This window comes from Sinocyclocheilus grahami, unplaced genomic scaffold (genome assembly GCF_001515645.1).
Source record: "Sinocyclocheilus grahami isolate Dianchi unplaced genomic scaffold, SAMN03320097.WGS_v1.1 scaffold656.1, whole genome shotgun sequence".
NCBI classification, from domain to species: Eukaryota; Metazoa; Chordata; class Actinopteri; order Cypriniformes; family Cyprinidae; genus Sinocyclocheilus; species Sinocyclocheilus grahami.
Window position 1 is genome coordinate 116,047 of NW_015505835.1, and position 19,364 is coordinate 135,410.

A 19,364-nucleotide genomic window follows, 5' to 3' on the forward strand; every position below is an offset into this window, starting at 1 on the left:
TTTCAGAGTCATTAAATTTAAACTTTTCTTGAAAATGGTATAAAAGTTTTTTCAAACCCATATGAAACCAACAAACTACAAAGTACACATTTGTGAGATCTTGTTATTTTTTTAATTATTTTGAAGATTGCGCTTTTCTTTATCACTTCATTGTATTAATCAAGCATTGAAACTTGCATTTATTTCCCTATAACTTGTTACCTAGCCAATCAAAAACCACTACTCACGATAGTGAGTAGAAAAAAGACCAGTGGTGACAGTGGGAGGATGGTGGAATTGAAATCAGCCTTAGTAAGTGAAGAATAATGGTGCAACAGATTTAAGAATCATAGGTCTGTTCGCCGTGTTTGTAATTTAATTATCCGAATCTCTAAATAAATTAACAGCCGGACAATAAATAATACATCTGGCTTTATAAAGCAGACACTCAGCAGCTATAAAGTGCAGGGCAGAAGGTGTTAATTTATCGCAGGACCCCAGTGAGTTACCCTGGTATTGGACTTCTCTTTTGCAGGATGGGACTTTGCTTCAGTGATTGATTTGAATCCTATTTAAGAATTGCTTGGAGTGAGATTTTCTCCAGACGCTCACAGAGAAATAAAGCATTCTAACAGACAATAAAAAATTAGGATGTATTTCATTGTGGTCACCTAGAAAAAAATTGGCCAATCAAGCACATTAGCGAAGTTCTATTAAAACGACAAGAAGTTTGGCGTGCTGCAAATCTCCGCACACAAATGTTGACGTCATGGACAAGCGTTTGTATTGGAGTTGAATATTGAATATGCTGAACAGTTAAGGCCTTATTTAAATGAAGAGTTCTCCCAGCAAGTATGTTAACATGTACTCATGTGACGTGTCAAAACTCATATGAATTTCTTTCTTCAGCACAGATGTTTGAAGAATGTGTCAGATGTTTTTGTCCATCACTGATTGTCAGTGGGTTCCAACAGTTTCAGGCTCCAAAAATTTCATAAAGAAAGAGTGAATCTGATGGTTCACAGCAAATATGCAAAGAGTCTATAAACGCTGTGACTGTCACATAAATGAGAGGGACGCAAATCATTGTCAGTCGTTGTATTTGATCTGCAAGTGAATCAATAATCAAAATTCGAGTGCATGATACATATGTATAAATTTTTTCGGCATTAAAAAGCCTCTGTAAACATTCTGTATGTTTGCTGCTTTGATGCTGGTTCTTCTGTGGAGTAAAATCACTCTAGGCCAATTTAACCATAATATAATTGGCTCATAATGCCATGATCGGGTCGGGTCCCCACACTGTGGGGGATTTCTGTGTCTTGGAATAATTCCAGTATTTCAGTTGTAGCATCCAAGAATAATGTCATAGATGATGCTCTTAACAAGTTTCACTGAATCCTTTGATAGATAGATATAGTACATTTAGGTTGTAGCTAGCATATTGTTAGGCTTTGCTCTCTCTATATAGATTCCCTCTGGCATACAGTTGTCTTTCAATGTATGGTGTTTGTTGTGTTGTTTTGTTTTGTTTGTATGCAAAGTTATATTGATAGTTTAATCTCTGACTCTGTTGCTAACATAATTTGGCATTCCGCAAGGCTTTACCTAAGTATGTTTTAGCATGTACCTAGCATATTGTCAGGTTTTGCATACATGATAGATGTACGTGTGCTACCAGGGTAACTAGCATGTTTCAGCTTCTTCAAAGTTTTCAGTGACGTGACTGGCTCGAAGACCTGGCGGGCAAAACATCCATAGAGCTGCAGCACAAGTCTGTCAATTTCCTATCTGTTTCCAATCCACAAATACTTAGATCACCTCTCAAAAGGATAAAACAAACTTATGTGAGCAAGTTTTGGCCATTTACAATACATATAAAACACCCGCCTCAATATTTCAATCAGTAAAAACAGCGGGACATTCTAAAACATTTAATATGAAAACACTTAAAGTGCCTTTAAAACAGTGATATTAAAATATCAAATTTAGTACTCACCTTATTGATGATGCATACTTTATACAGGGAAGCAGATGAGCTCGGAATATGAATGCGATGTATTTTCATTATAATGGTGAAACTTTGCGCTTTGCATTTATATTCTGGGTTCATCTGCTTGACTGTACAAAGTATGCATCATCAATAAGGTGTATACTGAATTCGGCCTTTTAATATCACTCTCTAACTACAATACTACTTAAAGGGTTAGTTCACCCCAAAATGAAAATGAGGCTGCGTTTTACTCACCCCCGATGCATCCTATGTGTATATGACTTTCTTCTTTCAGACGAATCCAGTCAGAGTTATATTAAAAATTGTCTTTGATCTTTCAAGCTCTATCATTGCACTTTTTTGCAACGATAGAGCTTGAAAGTGTTGCATTGCTTCTGTCCAAAAGACGTGAAATAAAAAGCACCTTTCCATAAAAAAAAGTGTCTCACATGGCTCCGGGGGGTGAACAAAGGCCTCCTGTAGCGAATCGATGCTTTTTTGTAAGAAAAATATCCATATTCAAAACGTAATAATCACTTGAATCTAGCTTGCGCTCACTGTTGTAAAACGGAAGTAGTACCAAGGAATTACGTATGAGGTCAGCTTTGCGCATGCAAAAAGTGACACACGCGGAGAGATCGAAACAAAACAACGGTCACTAATTAGAAGTACAAAATGAGGATTTGTAAAGAAGAATGTCGGAGGATTTCGATATAAGCCAAGAGGAGACTTGTTTTCCTTTGCTAAAGTAAGGAAACTTTGCTTCTTTTGATCCTGTAAACAAACGTTGGTTTTCACGAGACTCACCGGTGCATGCGCAACGCTGAACTCATACGTCATGCTCCCGGAACTGCTTCTGTGTACAACTGCTGGCGCAAGCTACATTAAAGTGATTATTAAGTTTTAAATATGGATATTATTCTTTAGAAAAACGCATCGATTCGCTACATGAGGCCTTTGTTCACCCCCGGAGCCGTGTGAGACACTGTTTTTAATGGAAAGGTGCTTTTTATTTCACATCTTTTGGACAGAAGCAATGCAACACCCGCTGAGTGCAACGATAGAGCTTGAAAGATCAAAGACAATTTTTAATATAACTCTGACTGGATTTGTCTGAAAGAAGAAAGTCATATACACCTAGGATGCATCGGGGGTGAGTAATACGCAGTCTAATTTTCTTTTGGGGTGAACTAACCCTTTAATAAAGCCTGGTAAAAATAACTGGCGGTCAGTGGAGGAAAGCCTTGTTTTGCCCTCCATATGGAAGTTCCTGTAAGGGTGTGACGTCACGTGAATTGTTAGTCTACTTTGGTATGTGGCAAGGCTTTGCTAGTATGATTTAGCAAGTAGCTAGCATATTTTTAGGTTTTGCTAATAATAGATGGAATAGATAGAATGTTCTCTACTGTCTTGACGTATTTCCTATTCAAACTCAAAGGAGGCGGGGCATAACATTAGCCGTTAGTCTAAATCAAGGGCGCCCAATCTTATTCCTGGAGATCTACCTGCAGAGTTCAGTTCCAACCCTGAACTTTGTGGGAAGGTAGATCTCTAGGAACAGGATTGGGCGCCCCTGGTCTACATCAGGGGCTCCAGCTCTGCTCCCAGTGAGCTACCATCCTGCAGACTTCAGTTCCAGCCCTCCGCCAACACACCTGCCTGTCGTTATAATTATCATTATCCATTAACCCTGAACACCTTGATTAGCTGGTTCAGGTGTGTTTGATTGGGGTTGGAGCTGGACGGTAGCTCTCCAGGAGCAGGTTGGAGACCCCATGTCTATATAATAATGTCTGGAAAAATCATGATTTGCAACTTGCTGTTGCTAGTTATCGATAGCGTCTGATTGGACAAAGACCTATATGCTCTGGACTAGTGTACAGATGCCCTCAAAGCTTCTAGTCATGGACTAAAACCCACAAAACCTTCATTTTGATTTCATGGGACAGACAGACTGAAACAAATGCCTAAAAATGCAGAACAAATGCTATTGATAGTAAGTGTGAAATTACTTAAATGTTCAGAGTTACTGAGGAGCTGTGTGAACTGTTGCTGTGACCCTTTATAGTGGCGTTCCTTTTAATACAGCAGGGACTCTTTTCCAGTGGCAAACCTCTTTCCTTTGATTTATGACAGTCTGCCACAGTCGTAATCTCTGCTCTTTTTCACTGGGTTTGTTCTCAGTTCTTTGAGACCTGCCCACATCACGTTCTCTTGCATACACACACCCGCATACACATCTTCCTCCCACTGGAGACTTATTCATCATTATTATTGCTCCGACAGGTCCATTACAAACACAGACTGTTAGGAAACACAGACAGAGAGAACGTTTTTGGGAAAACTAAAGCTGTTTGGCTTGGTGCAGTTTCCCATTAGCATCATGGCCAAAGTAATGTGTCCTGTGGGCCAGCCATATAAACTATTGTGTATAAATCAATATCTAATAGTTTAATATTACATATATGCTGACAGTGAGTAAATCATCACATAGCATTCAGTCTGCAGCAGTAAACATTACAGATAATCAGAATTTAATTAGCCTATTCTCAAATGAATAGCCTTTTGTGATGTATGCTAAGCTAAACTGTGGTTTTGTTACATTGACATAATTGGATATACATCTATGGACTGTCCAGAATAAGTATCTCGACTTAGGTCAGAGAGTGTATTTGAAGATAAAGTGCATCCACCAAAAAATATTTTCCTGGCCTAATTTTAATGTGCAGTGACAACTATACGTCAGCCATCTGTAAGTTGACTTACTGAAGAGTGTAAAATTGTGGCTCGATATGTTTGTTTCAATGATCTAACATGTCTGCTTGTGGCCAAACTTGAGGTTGGGTGGGACTGTCTGATGCAATTCCTTTAGGGCCACTAGGGATGCAGAAGTTACACACTTCAGCTTTATAATATAATATAGTTAACAGATTAACACATTTCTTCAACTGCATTACAGTGCACTGGGAATGCAAACACTGAACTCAGAATCTGCCAGGATTCAGTATTAAAACAATGCCTCATGCTCTTTATGGACATAATCTAATGTGCATAAAAATTATGGCGCTAGCTTACAAACTGCTGGTGTTTTTGCCACTTGTGGATGCTATTTAATTTGTTGAACTTTGATTTGATTCAATTTCACCATTCAAAGAATGCAAATGACTTCATTGTTGTTAAACGTCCCATCTGGGATTGATTTAGAAATAAATTACCAGTAAAGTTTAGATTCAACTCTTGGTGAGTGGAGCGTAGAGACCCAGTTGCCAATTGCAGGTTATTAAATCAATAAGATATTCCAATAAAAACCAAGACATCACAAAAGTACAAGTGCGCACAACAAAACAATGCTAGACAAAGGACATGGAAAGCAGGAGAAAATAACTATAAATGTACATGATTCTAACAAAATAAGAAACAGCTGGAAACCATCAATGGGGAAAAAAAAGAAAAAAAAAAACAGGAAACAAGACAAAAAAAAAGCCCTATTGTAAATGTTTTGTGCCAAAAACTCCTCATTACCTTCTCACTAGTAGTGTACTTAAAAAAATAAAAAAATAAAATAAAAATATAATATATACTGTATATATATTATATTACTGTATGTTGTATTATATTATATAAATGAATTCAATTTAATAACAGGACAATTCAATGTAATAAAATAGTTTACTTTCATGACTGTTTTTAACACACTTAAATACACACAAATAAATTTTTTAATAATGTCAAATTAAAAGTTTTAAAGTAATTATGAAATTACATATAATTATGTACTTAAGCCCTAAGCACTGTAAAGTTCAGCTAATTGCACAGAGTGCACAGAGGTATGCAAATACATACATTGACAGATAGGTAGGACAGCCTAAATGAATTCAATTTAATAACAGGACAATTCAATGTAATAAAATAGTTTACTTTCATGACTGTTTTTAACACACTTAAATACACACAAATAATTTTTTTAATAATGTCAAATTAAAAGTTTTAAAGTAATTATGAAATTACATATAATTATGTACTTAAGCCCTAAGCACTGTAAAGTTCAGCTAATTGCACAGAGTGCACAGAGGTATGCAAATACATACATTGACAGATAGGTAGGACAGCCTATCGTAGTCCTCAGACCGAGAAATATGATTGGATGAACATTTTATGGTCCTATGCCTCCCATATGCGATGTAATGCATATAAACGCATTTAGACCACTTAGTGATTGCATGTGAAGAGACTTTCAACCAGGATAACAAAAATGTTTTTAAACCAAATCACCTACCTTGCCTTTTATATTCTTTTAAAATATATTATTTTCTTCAGTACTTGTTTTAAAAGTATGCTAAAATGTGGCTCTTTTTCACAAGGGAAAGTTGCCCAATAATCATTACTGACATGTTAACATGGTCATGTGCTGATGCATTCAGAAGATTTTGCAGCTTTGTTTGAATTAATTTTTGTAATTTTTTTTTGCACTCGAGTTCTAAAAGTTGTGTTTGTGTAAAACGTGTGTTTCATACTACATCAAGCTGTCTTATATCAGATGATGAAAGAAAATGAGATATTTCATGATATGACCCCTTTAATAACTTGGCAGAATGATCTAAGAAGTCGTATATTACATTTATAGGCTTCTGCTTGATCGGGTTTCCTGCCTCTTATTACATGTCCCGTTATCTCACAAATCAAATGTGATGAGTCTGCACTCTCACTATATGTCAAGCAAACAGAATTCAGTGATGATGCCGGGTTGCCAGAGGGCCCTAACAATACTCACAAATAGAATGCATCACCTCTGAATTGAGCGAAAACAACAAGTGCAAACATAAACCACTGTCAAGAGACTGAAATTATAGCCATTTAGTATGCTATTGACAATAACACTTTATTCGATTCCTAAAGTTTCAGTTCAGTTTACTTCTAATTTGATGATAAATTGTTGACATTTCAGAGATAAGCAAACACTCTGATGGCCTGATGTCCAAGTCAATACATGAAAAATACCATTTATCAAAGCCATAAATGATTTTACAAAAATACTTAGAAGTTAAGGCTTGGTTCATGAATATTAATTAGGTTATAAAACTAGACCATACCAAAAAAAATCACCTAGGGACATTAGCATGACTGATTAATATTCATAAGCCGAGCTACAATCGGCTTGTCTGACACTTCAGAATTTATTCCACACTGGAGTGATGTCATCATCTAACAGGACTCACCAGCAGAGATGTTTGTGTCTATGAATTTCAGCATCATTTGCATTTTGCTTTGCATTTGTGAGATAGATTGGATTTTGTGGCATTGCATTGTGTGTTTGTACATAATAGACTAGCGTGAAACCATCTTGAATTCAAGTCTTGGTTTGCATTTAATTTTCAGATGTGCTGCTGCAAGCAAGAAAGTTTTAAGTAGTGTTTCGGTCTATAGGTTCTATTCCTAGTGAGGTGCTTGTGTAGGCAGCAAGCACCTTCCTCAAATAGGGTACAGAATAAGGGTACAAAACCTTTTTTTTTTAACCAATGGTCAGTGAAAAAAAGTTCTTAACCTTTGGAAAATGCTGAGCATCAGCCTCAGGAGCTCAAACTAAATATATAAGCTGCTTTATTTTCTATACATATTGTGTTAGCAGTTTATGACCAAAATGTTCTAGTGCTAAACAGCTAATAAATGTCACAACTAAATAGAGAAGTTAAAACTGAAGACTCATTTTAAGTGAAACTAAAACAATGAGTATGGTGTTGCAAATGTAACATTAATTAAGCCATTTCATAGTGGTTTGCATTACAATTATTTGGTTAACAGGCTCCAAATGGTTAAAACAATGTTATTTCTTCAGTTTTAAAATTGTATCCAGTAACAGGGATGCATGCAAAATGTGGGACACAGCTACATATTAGTTTTATGTTAAATTTGTCACAAAAAATGTTTTTCTTGTTTTAACTGCAATCATTTCTATTTTAGTTTAACAAATTATACTAAGTAATATGTAAAACCTAATATAGTAGGATGCGAGTGCTAATGAGTGTCACCAGCACATTTCACAGAGTTCCACGACAGTGGAGACAGAGAGTTTTTGAGTTGTGATTAAAAGTATTTTGAGCTGTTTCCCACCTCCTTCTTCCCTTATCAACAACGTCAGAACACGCAGTGCATCGTAGTTTGTTGCGTTTATGGCTACATAGCCGCAGACCAGACAGAGTGCCCATGATGACCCCTGCCCACCGCTGAAAGTGCCACATGAGTGTCAGAACTGGACTATAGAGCAATGGAACAAGGAACAAGATTGCCTGGTCTGATGAATCATGCTTTCTTTTGTGAGTGAGTCATTTACCTGGGGAAGAGATGACAGCAGGATGCACTACGAGAAGAAGGCAGGCCGACGGAGGCAGTGTTATGCCTCCTTGAAACCTTGGGTCCTTGCATTCATGTGGATGTTACTTTGACACATACCACCAACCTAAAGACTGTTGCAGACCACATACACCCCTCCATGGCAATGGCATTCCCTGCCACACAAAAGTTGTTTAGGAATGGTTTGAGGAGCATGACAAAGAGTTCAATGTGTTGCCTTGGCCTCCAAATTCCCCAAGTCTCAATCTGACTGTGCTTCTATGGGCAGTGTTGTGGGTAACGCATTACAAGTAACTCACGTTACGTAATCAGATTACTTATTTCAAGTTAATAGTAAAGTAAAACAGAATATCCAAGTTACTTTTTTTCAAATAAGTAACACAAGTTTGTTTTCCCATTTATTCACTGACACCTCACCTGTCTCTGTGTTTAGAGAAATGGGGAGTAAGTGCAGAGGCAGAGGCACTTCCTTCAGCCTGAGGCTTATTAACATCACTTTTGGTGTGAAAGGGCCTTTACAGTTGCCAAAAATATAAATGTATTTTTTTTTATCGAAAAACAAGTCCAGCCCAGGTGACTAAAAGTAACACAAAAGTAATGCAATGCCTTACTTTTCATAAAGGGTAACTAAGTAACACAATTGGTTACTTTTTATGGGGTAGCGAAATATTGTAATGCATTACTTTTAAAAGTAACTTTCCACCAACACTGTCTATGGGTTGTGCTGGACCAACACATCTGTCCATGGAGGCCCTACCACGTGACTTGCAGGGCCCCAAGAATCTGCTTCTGACGTCTTTGTGCCAGATACCATAGGACACGTTCAGAGGTCTTGTGCAGTCCATGCCTTGATGCTTCAAAGCTATTTTGCAGAGTGACCTACATGATATTAGGCAGGTGGTTGTAATCAGAGGCGTCGTGCCCATTCAAAGTGAGGGGGCACGTGCTCCCTCAGATTTTTGAGCCAAGTGAATTTTGAATACAGCTTCCAAAAGACAAAAATAGCCGACTAATATGTTCTATATTTAATACAATCACACCGGCATGATTAGAACGTTCAGTGCGTCATATCATCAGCTGCTAAATTCAAATCTGCATTCGCTGGCTGGCACTGAGCCAGAGACAGACGCGTTTTTACAGCACTGCGCATTATAACCAATCACACACCATGCTTATGAGTGCAATGGCCAATCAGAGGCATTCAGATGAGTCATCGCTAAAATGCTGGTGTTTTCTTCACTCGCTCACTGTCTGATTACCTCTTTCTGACAAATTCTCTCATCAGAAACAACAAAGTGCAAATGTGTGTACGAATCTGTAAGATATTAATTTCACAGTGTAAACAGCTACAGTGATTTTAATGGGAGTTTTTGAGAGTGCTTGAACTCTAGACTGTCAGTGAAAATGTTCTTTGATAATGTAAATGTTCTTTGCTCTCTTTCTGTACAATGAAAGTGTTATGATTAGTAGCCTAACTTGCAATGTTTTTATTCACATGAACTTTTAATGTTAAATTCACATTAAATATAAACTCAGTCGTATTAAAATTGTTATGGCATGGCATCCATATCTGTTAATTAAGTAAACAGACAGGTTTTTATGCATAGTTAATAGATTATATTATTAGGTTACTTTGACCATCGCCCACTATAGATCAACATAATCTATAAAGGTGAGATTCAAGATATTTCATGATATAGTTCATGCGTTTGGGGAAGTAAAAAAAAAAAAGTAAAAAATAAATAAAACATAAGTGCTGTTGTGGCTACTGTGTGTCACATGACGAACCCCCCCCCCCAACTCGTGCCCCCTCAAAAATAATGAGTGCATGACACCACAGGTTGTAATGTTGTGGCTGATCAGTGTATTTAGTGTATATGATCCAAAGATCAGGTCTGTAGAAGAGTAGTAATTTGGCCATTAGGCCAGTGGGCAGTCGTGGCCTAATGGCTAGAGAGTTGGACTTGCAACCCGAGGGTTGCGGGTTTGAGTCTCATGTCTGACAGGTATTGTAGGTGGGGCGAATGAATAACCAGCACTTTTCCACTCTTTAGCAAGGCACCGAACCCCCAACTGCTCCCCGGGCGCCGCAGCATTGACTGCCCACTGTGTTCACGGTGTGTGTGTGTTCACTGCTGTGTGTGTGCTCTTGGATGGGTTAAATGCAGAGCACAAATTCCGAGTATGGGACGCCACACGTCACTTCATTATTATTATCATTATTATAATTATAAATTATTTGACCATCAATTTCAATAGCTCACTATGTTGCTGCTTCACCCATATAAGATTTCATTACACAGTTATTTGATGAAATATTCATTCTGTGAAGCCCAGTTTATTACCTTCATTTCGGCTCTCAAAACAAATGGGATGCTCTCTTTACCTTTCATGCGTCAGAATGAAATTCCTGTTATCTGCTCTGAAGAATTGGGCATATCTATGACAAGAATTCAGAAATGCATAGGAATTACCATGACATAAGCTTCATAGACTTCGATCGATTGATATACAGACGGAGAAAGAGAGACAGAAAAGGGAGAGCTATTTGAAGTTTACATGAATGGCTTTTTGATGGATAGTGTTTGTACACAGACACTGAGCTGTCCTTGCCAAAGCTGTGAATGCATGACACATAGCTTAGAAGGTGATAAGGGCTGAGGGAGAGGGTGGTGTGGAAAGAGATAAGCTTACCAAGAGCGAGCGAGAGAGAAAGAGGGGGAGGGAATGAAACGGGTCGTTTGGTAGCTGTGAGCAGATATTGGGCCGTGGATGTCCTGATTTTGCATTAGGTACGGCAGGCTTTAGCCGTTTACTCCAAACGGCTGAGAATTATAGCAAGGTTTTTTTGGACTACAGAAGCATGATCCATTGAAAATATTTGTATTTGCAGCACTTCCATTGTATGAATTCCCACATTTATCCACATTTAGTTTTATTGAATGTGCATAGTTTACGAAACATAAAAAAAAATGTTGTGATGCAACCTGATTGAAACCCAAACTTTGTTAAATGCTGTAAAATTGTTTCAGAATATCTCTGTTGGTACCTTGAAGCAAAGGTGAAGAGTTCTTTGTGGAATTCCTGCCCACTAGCTTCCACACTTCCTACTCTACAACATTCATCAATGCAGTGAAATGTCACCTTTCTCATGAAATTCTTTAACTGCTCTCTTTCAGGCTGTATTATAATTCCTGGCAGTGACCCAAAGGCCAAAGCTCATTAAATATTTATAATCTGTTCTATCTGATTTATATATGCATGAATGTATGAATCCTACTTGTGTATGTCGAATGAATGTACAAATGGTGAAAAGTAACTTAAAGAGGTCTGCAATACCTGTAGAGAGCTAGTCGTTAGCTTAAGTTTTTACTCATAGGTGCTCAGTTCTGGACACAGTTGTTTGTGGGCCAATTACCTGAGCTGTAAATGTTATCATGACAATGCTGACTAAAGACCATTCTGTTAAAGGAAAGGTTTAGTTTATTGGTTTACGTCCATCTTCCTGGGCGCTTGATGTTGAGGGCTTCTATGCTGAAAGATTATCGCTATTATGTCAGATGTAAGAGAACTTCAATAGAGATCCTAGCTCTCATAAGAGCTATCGTAATTCTTTTTGAAATACAAGTGTTCTCCAGGGTGGACATGACTGGAAATCAAAGCTGGAGTGACAACTGTTCTGTCTTCATGGCCAAGGCGAGGGCGATGTGTGGCGGATGCTGTTTCTTGGAGAGTCGTAGAAAGTTCTACCTTGTGACCATCTATGTTTTATGTTGAGCACAGAACTTGCTGGAAAAAAACAACCTTTAATGGAGTCCTGAGATGTAGTCGGATTCACTGAGGAGAGTAACCTATGGGTCAGCAGTCTGTCTGTGAGGACTGGTATATGGACAAAAGTTTGTTCATTTGATCATGTTAGTAATTCCACAGGTATCCCAGAATTTATTTTTTCAAGTTTCAAGTGTCTATGCTTTATAGGGATACTTCAGACAAAAATTTACTTACCTTCATGTTGTTCCAAACCTGCATGACTAACGCTTTTCTGCAGAATACGAAAGAAGGTAATTTGAAGAACTCCATTTTTCCATTTCATGAAAATCAGTGGGGCCCAAAAAAATTTAAACAGACTGACAAAAACTCAAAAAATCTTCTTTTGTGTTCCACGGAAGAACGAAAGCCGAACTATTCCATTAAATGCTAGTGTATTAGTTGAAAGTAGACCACACACATACACACACACACACACACACACACATACACATACACACAAACGCACACACACACACACACACACACACACTGGGTCTGGGGTTTCTCAGAGAACATGGCATAATTATTAATCAAAGACACCTCTGCACTAACCTGACTGCTCTGAGGCTCCATTAGATATTCAGGATCACTTCTCTGCTCACCTGTCTCCACCAGCACCTGTTATTTCAGCTGAATCTTCATCAGTATTCCTCTCACTCACCTCGCTCTCCTCCTGTCTCGGGCCCCAGATGAGCCGTTGTTAAAAAAAAAAAGTGGTTTGGATCTACCTTGTTTATGGCCATCTTCATGGTTTTTTAAAGGGCGGATTTGTATTGAATCTAATCTCCATCTAATGTCCCTTCTCTGATATATGATATAAAGTCGTATAACTCAAGCACTGAAAAGGCCGGAAGGGGTGGCATATTGCTTCATCCAAGTCAAAATGACTTCCTTGTTGGCTCCCATGATTGGCCGTCCTTTATTCCCCGGTGTGAAATGTCTAATTCATGCACCTGCTGGATCGTCCCAACTGATATAATTCACATTCTTGAAAAATTGCCGATTTTTTTACATCACAGGTGCACAATTGATTTGAACATGTCGTTGAAGGTTATGCATAAACGTTCTCCCTCGCTTCTGTTTTCATTAAGTGACCATGCATTTCCTCTTCACGTCAATGCATTTAGCGCATGTCGAAGATGAAGCTTGTCGTTAAGGGCTCTCTAGGATTGTTTCGACAGTTCTCCTGCTTGCTTGCATTCCCCCTGTGCTTCCTTTCCCAGATCCGTTCTTGACTGGTGTCGATGGGGCGGGCTGGACAGAAAAGGAGCTTTTTGGAATGCCACTCAGGTTTTCAATTGGCATTTTAAAGTCTGCGCCTGACTCACCAAGACGACCGAGTGTCTCTGCAATTCCTCTGGAAAGCGGGAGCTGAATAAGGCTACGGAATGGAATCTGCAGTGAGAAGGAGGAGAGGATGATGGATGGCGGCTGTTGAATACAGTAATTGTGCTCAGGTAATTGCCCCTCCCTCACCATAATACCCCTGATACCTTCTCCATTTCCACGGCAGGAGAAACTATCAGCAATGCATTTCGCAGGCTGAGCAGGGTTCTTATGCTAGCTGTGAGGAGACGACTATTTAGTTTGCCTAGCGACTTTTACTGTGCCTGACCTCTGATTTGTAGCCCTAGACGTTGATATCATTACAATTCAAGAAAGAGCCAGTAGAGTCCAAAAGAGCAAAACAGCATTGCTCGTTTAATCAAGTGTACTCATAACAATCTCATTAATATTGTTGTAATTAGCATTGCGATTTTATGTAGTCTCTGTTGTTTATGGACATGCACCTCGCACACCCTTATTTCATTATATAGGATTACTCAAGGATTTTGCTTATGTTTATTGTAACTTATGAAAGTATTTCTGTACAAGCTTACCAGATTTTCCACAATCATATAAACTCAGAATATGAACAAAACACACAAAACATTGATTGATTTTCAATAGAAAAAAAAACATTATAAAGAAAATAATGCTTAACATGCAGTTTAGTACATTATGTTTATATTCTTTACTTGTCTGTTTGTAGTATGTATAATTAATTAAGTTTATACTTAATTTGATCTTTCATTATTACTGTCTTAGTGCATTAGGCCATATTAACCATTTAACAATGTTACAAGAATTTTTATTTTTTTTGGTAATTGAAATACTACAGCAGGTGCTGTACGTGCCTTAGTCATAACTTAGTGGCATTAATGATTCAGAAGACTCGCACATTCACAAAATATAGCAAAATAAGATGGATATGGATCGCAAGCGCCTAAAAGCGTTGCAAGCCTTTTTTTGCAGTTTGTTCACATATCTTTGTTTTTCTTCTTTTGAGAGGTGATCTGAATATTTGTGGCTTGAAACGATGGAAGTTTGACAGGTATGTCTTGCAGTTCTGCGCACGTTTTGCCCTAAAGGTCATTGCGCCAGTCACGTGACTGAAAACTATGAATAGCCGCGAGTAACCATGGGGACGGTGTCTAAATTCAAAATGGTGATTTTCATATAGGCAGAAAGTCCAATCAACACGTTCGTCTGTCAAATTAAATTAACTGACTGCAGCTTCAAATGTTCCGTATGTATTTAGTTATTTAAAAGTGTACAGCATGGTTATATTAACAGGTTTAAATACTGAAAACGCGGGTGTCACTGATCCATTCAAATCACGTAGTGAAACGATTAAAAAATAATCTCTACATCCGCTTAATAAAGTGGTATTTTCATCTTAAATATATATATTAAAGGTACAATATGTAATTTTCGCCACTGGAGGGCGTGTATTCAAAATAAACAAAGAGACAAAGGCCTAGTTTGATGACTCGTGACTGAATGTGGAATCATGGGAGTTGTGGTCTTCATCCCCACAGCCGATGCAATCTGACGGGACTCGGGCAGAAATCATGTTCATGGATGAAGTAATGATTTATTAACGTATTAGAATGAAGCAGGGTGAGGCTGAAAGCCGTCGAAGCGAAAAGCAGCGGAGCTTTTATTATGCCACAGTCGAGCGCTTCCGCTGCTTCTGGTCGTGCGTATGTGGGGTAAAGCAGCGCTGTTTTATCATACTAGATACATTTAGTTCTGTTATAAAGCTACTCTGTGTGGTCGTCTCCGTTCTATTAAAACGCACAACATATTAAAGCGTCTTTGGTGTTTCCATGTTTTCTACAAAATAAAACCGGAAATCGAGGGGTTATGACGTCATTGGCAGGCGACACAATGACACTATAGACATGTATATAAGTCAATAAGCATGTTTATATGGAGTTCTGTTTTATGTACGCTTTGCAATCTGATTCACATCCCTTATGAAAATCATCCATGGTTTTATTATAGTAAAAGTGTATTAATCATGTTTTTGGCAGACTGATTACTATTTGTATAACCACATTTTTACTACAAATACCATGGTTAAACTGTGGATAGTGTAGCAAAAAGGTTAATTTGTGGTTACCATGGTTTAACTACAGTAAGCAAGTTTTTTTTATTATTTGTGTTACAACCATGGTTAATTTTCGTAAGGGATATTTGTTTACATTGTATGTATGTATGGCCAGTTGCCATGTTTAAGAAACCGAAAAAGCCACCGCGATTAATGTGGCATTTTCAGATGACATATCTAAAAAGAAAGCTGACATGTATATAAGATAAGCCTTTTTAATAATTATGTAGTAACTATTCAATCTCTTCCAAAGAACATATTATTAAGACAAAAGTCATTTTAGTTATAAAAGAGTCAGATTCATTTCCTGTTAAACAGATTAAGATCTACACTAAACCCTTTCAATCAAATTAAAATTTGATTCGGATCCAACTTAATCGGATTGACTGGCATGTTTATCGGAAGCTTTTCAGTCTGACTGAACATCAATATGATTATAAACTAGTGCTGTCAAATCAATTAATCGCAATTAATCGATTCCAGAAATAAAATCCAAAATAAAAGTTTGTGTTTACATAATGTATGTGTGTGTACTATGCATATGTATATGTATATATAATCACACACATATGTGTTTAAGAAATATTAACATGTTTACATATATTCATATTCATATATGATTTATATTATACATAAATATAAATATCTTAAATATAATACATGTATTTGTGTGTATTTATAAATATAGTACACGCACATACATTATGTAAACACAAACTTTTATTTTGGATGCGATTGATCGCCATTAATCGATTTGATAGCACAATTATAAACATATTATTTAATATGTCACATTATAAGAATGACTCAGGAATCATGAATAAAAATGCTTAGTTTCTTTTAATCTTAAGCATAACCTGGTCGAGCAGCACAATGCTGCTTCCCTAGCCACTCAGATTTACTGACCTCGAATGATGTCATGCTGTTTGCTGTAAATACTTTTTAAGGCCACTTCATACCGCAGTCCAATCTCACCCCGCAAGACCTCGAGATAAAGCAGGCCAGTGTCATCCTTCAGCACCCGGTATAAAAGCTAGCCGTTTCTCACTGACACTACTCAAGTGATCTCATCAGGACCTCCACGCATCCCAACCGCTAGACAACACTCTATTCCTGGTCTTGTTGCTGTTTTTCTTTTAGTGAGATAAGTGTAAAGCTCCACAAACTGATTTTAGTCTTCTGTTTTTCTTTTTGTGATTCAATCCTGAGTAAATTATTGCTTATTTGACACAGGGCTGACTGGTACGATGATATACAGTACACTTTTCAGCAATAGAAATGCGTCATCTGGAGGAAATTTTACTATACCAAGTTATATTTGCAAAGCTATGAGTGGCACATTACATTACATTACTCCAGGTTCTTGGCTCATTTTGAGCTGAAAAGGACCATTTTAACGATGTGTTAACTAGATTTGCTTAAATCGGATAATTGAATCAACACTGCACGTGGATGAACCTCCCAGATGAAACACATCTATTGGTTCAAATAAACAAATAATCAGTTCATAGTAAAGAATCGACTCATGAAACAGATGTCACTTTTGCATCTTATGGTACATTCACAAGGGGAGTCGACATTGATGTAGTGTCTGATGCTTGGTGCTGACACCATCTTACGTAGATGCCTCATTAGCGACTGTTTCAATGGGCTGCTATACATAAGCCGTCCACCATATTGGAAGAGTCAACTTGATGTCATTCACCATAATAATCAATGAATATTCGAAGAAGCCACAATCCTTACATATCTATGGTCCCACCCCTCTCTCACATTCTCACCTGTTAAAGGTTATCCTGTTTTTTGGGCATTTAAATCCCGGTGGTTTTTACAAAATTGTGGCATCTTTGAATATATTTATTGATTATTATGGTTAATGAAGTCAAGTTGACTGTTAAAGATGGTGGACGCATCTATGTGCTTGGAGCTGTCGAATGAGGCGTCTACCTATATATATCTATGGCTGACTTTTCTGGTGTTGCATGAATGCGATTGGCTAACGTCTGTGCTAGGGTATTTGCATAAAGCGATCTGATTGGCTGACGTCTGCATTGGCGCTTGAAAAGTTGTATGATGCAACGGATCCACAATTTAGTTCGGCAATGCATGACGTCATCCATTCATAGTTAATGAGAAGCGTTAACATCGACGCCCCATGTGAATGCACCGTTACAGTCTCTAATTTTCTTATAAAATGTAGTGGAGTAAAAATTCTGAAATTATGCTTTAGATAAAAGATGAGCAAAATGAAAATACTCTGAAATGCAAATAGTAAAAAAACAAACAAAAAAACAACACAACTTAGTTGTTTACATTTACATTTATTAATTTAATAGACGGTTTTATCTAAAGCAAGTTAAAAAGGTAAAACTTTAATGTTGAATTTATATATCGATGTGTTGTTGGATAATTTAAAATGGCTTTGCATATGATTCATGTAATCAGAATCTAGAGTGAACTATCAGTTTATTAATGTTACGTTTATTGTTTTTGGTTTTGGTTTTTCAACTCAAGTGTTTCATAATGTGAAGTTGCTTTTGCACTAATGCCAGAAATAATATTAATTTGTTATGAATTGTCTTATCTTTTGGTTTGCTTCCCACAAGATACAAATATAAAGTAAAAATGATCAAATTAGATGAAAGTCATTTTATTTGTAACATTAATTTAGTGAATTATCTAAGGAAGCCAAATGTATTATATAACATATAAACAATATTTATATTGAATTTCTGAAAACAACTCATAATATATAACGCCAACATGACATAAACTAAGCTACCGATTGTAAGATTTTTGTCATACTGCCCTTTTGTTTTTAAACCACAAGCTCCAACTATATCTCTTGCTGTTTATTTTTATTTTTTGTCAAAACTTGAATTCCAGCGGTTTTATCTGCATGGCTGTCTAAATATCCTTTCTGTTTCAGTGTGGCACCATTAGCCAGAGCAAGAGGAGTAAATTACAACAGCTTGCAGTCAGCAAGTGTCAGGCCGCTTGGATCCACCACTCTTTATTGATTCAATCATGCCATTATTAATGGTTGGTAGAAAAGGTGCCCAGGGTGCATTTCTTACGACGGAGCTCTATTTCGTTAGCAGTGGCATGTCGTAGTTCTTGCAGTGATCCATTTACCACACCTCTCCAGACTAACGCACCCATGGGGCAAACAGACACAGACATGCAAACAGACAAACGTTCACAGAATCAACAGAGTTCGTCACTTCACCATGAAGCCACACAAACTCAGAAACGCTCGACTCCTGAGGTCGATTGAAAAGCTGTCTACAATCCATTGTCTACATTCGTCGCTTTCAAACAATCTCAAATTGCATTTCAGAGTTACCAAACCATGCTCTCCTTGGAGCTATTCTTCATCCACCTTTTCAAGTCTATTTCAGAAGCATTTTACAGTATATATTGGGCCTTTCTCAACACTTGGGCCTTTCACAACAGTTTGACAACTTTGTTGTTGAATCTTAAAAGTATATTTTTGAATCACTGTACCTGCAGAAAATACAGTATTAATGAAACCAATAGGCACTTAAGTGTACTTAAAGAAAAACACATTTCTGACTGTTTCTTAACACTTTTAAGAATTGTGCATTGTAACAATGTCAAATTTAAAGTGTTTAAGTAAATTTTAAATCCTTGTTCGGTAACACTTTTGCTTAACACATATTCACTATTTACTAAAACAAATTTGCTGCTTATTAATAGTTAGTAATGTAGTTGCTAAGTTTAGTTATGATTAAGGAATTAAGGAATCTAAAATATTCTCATGAAGAACAAAACATT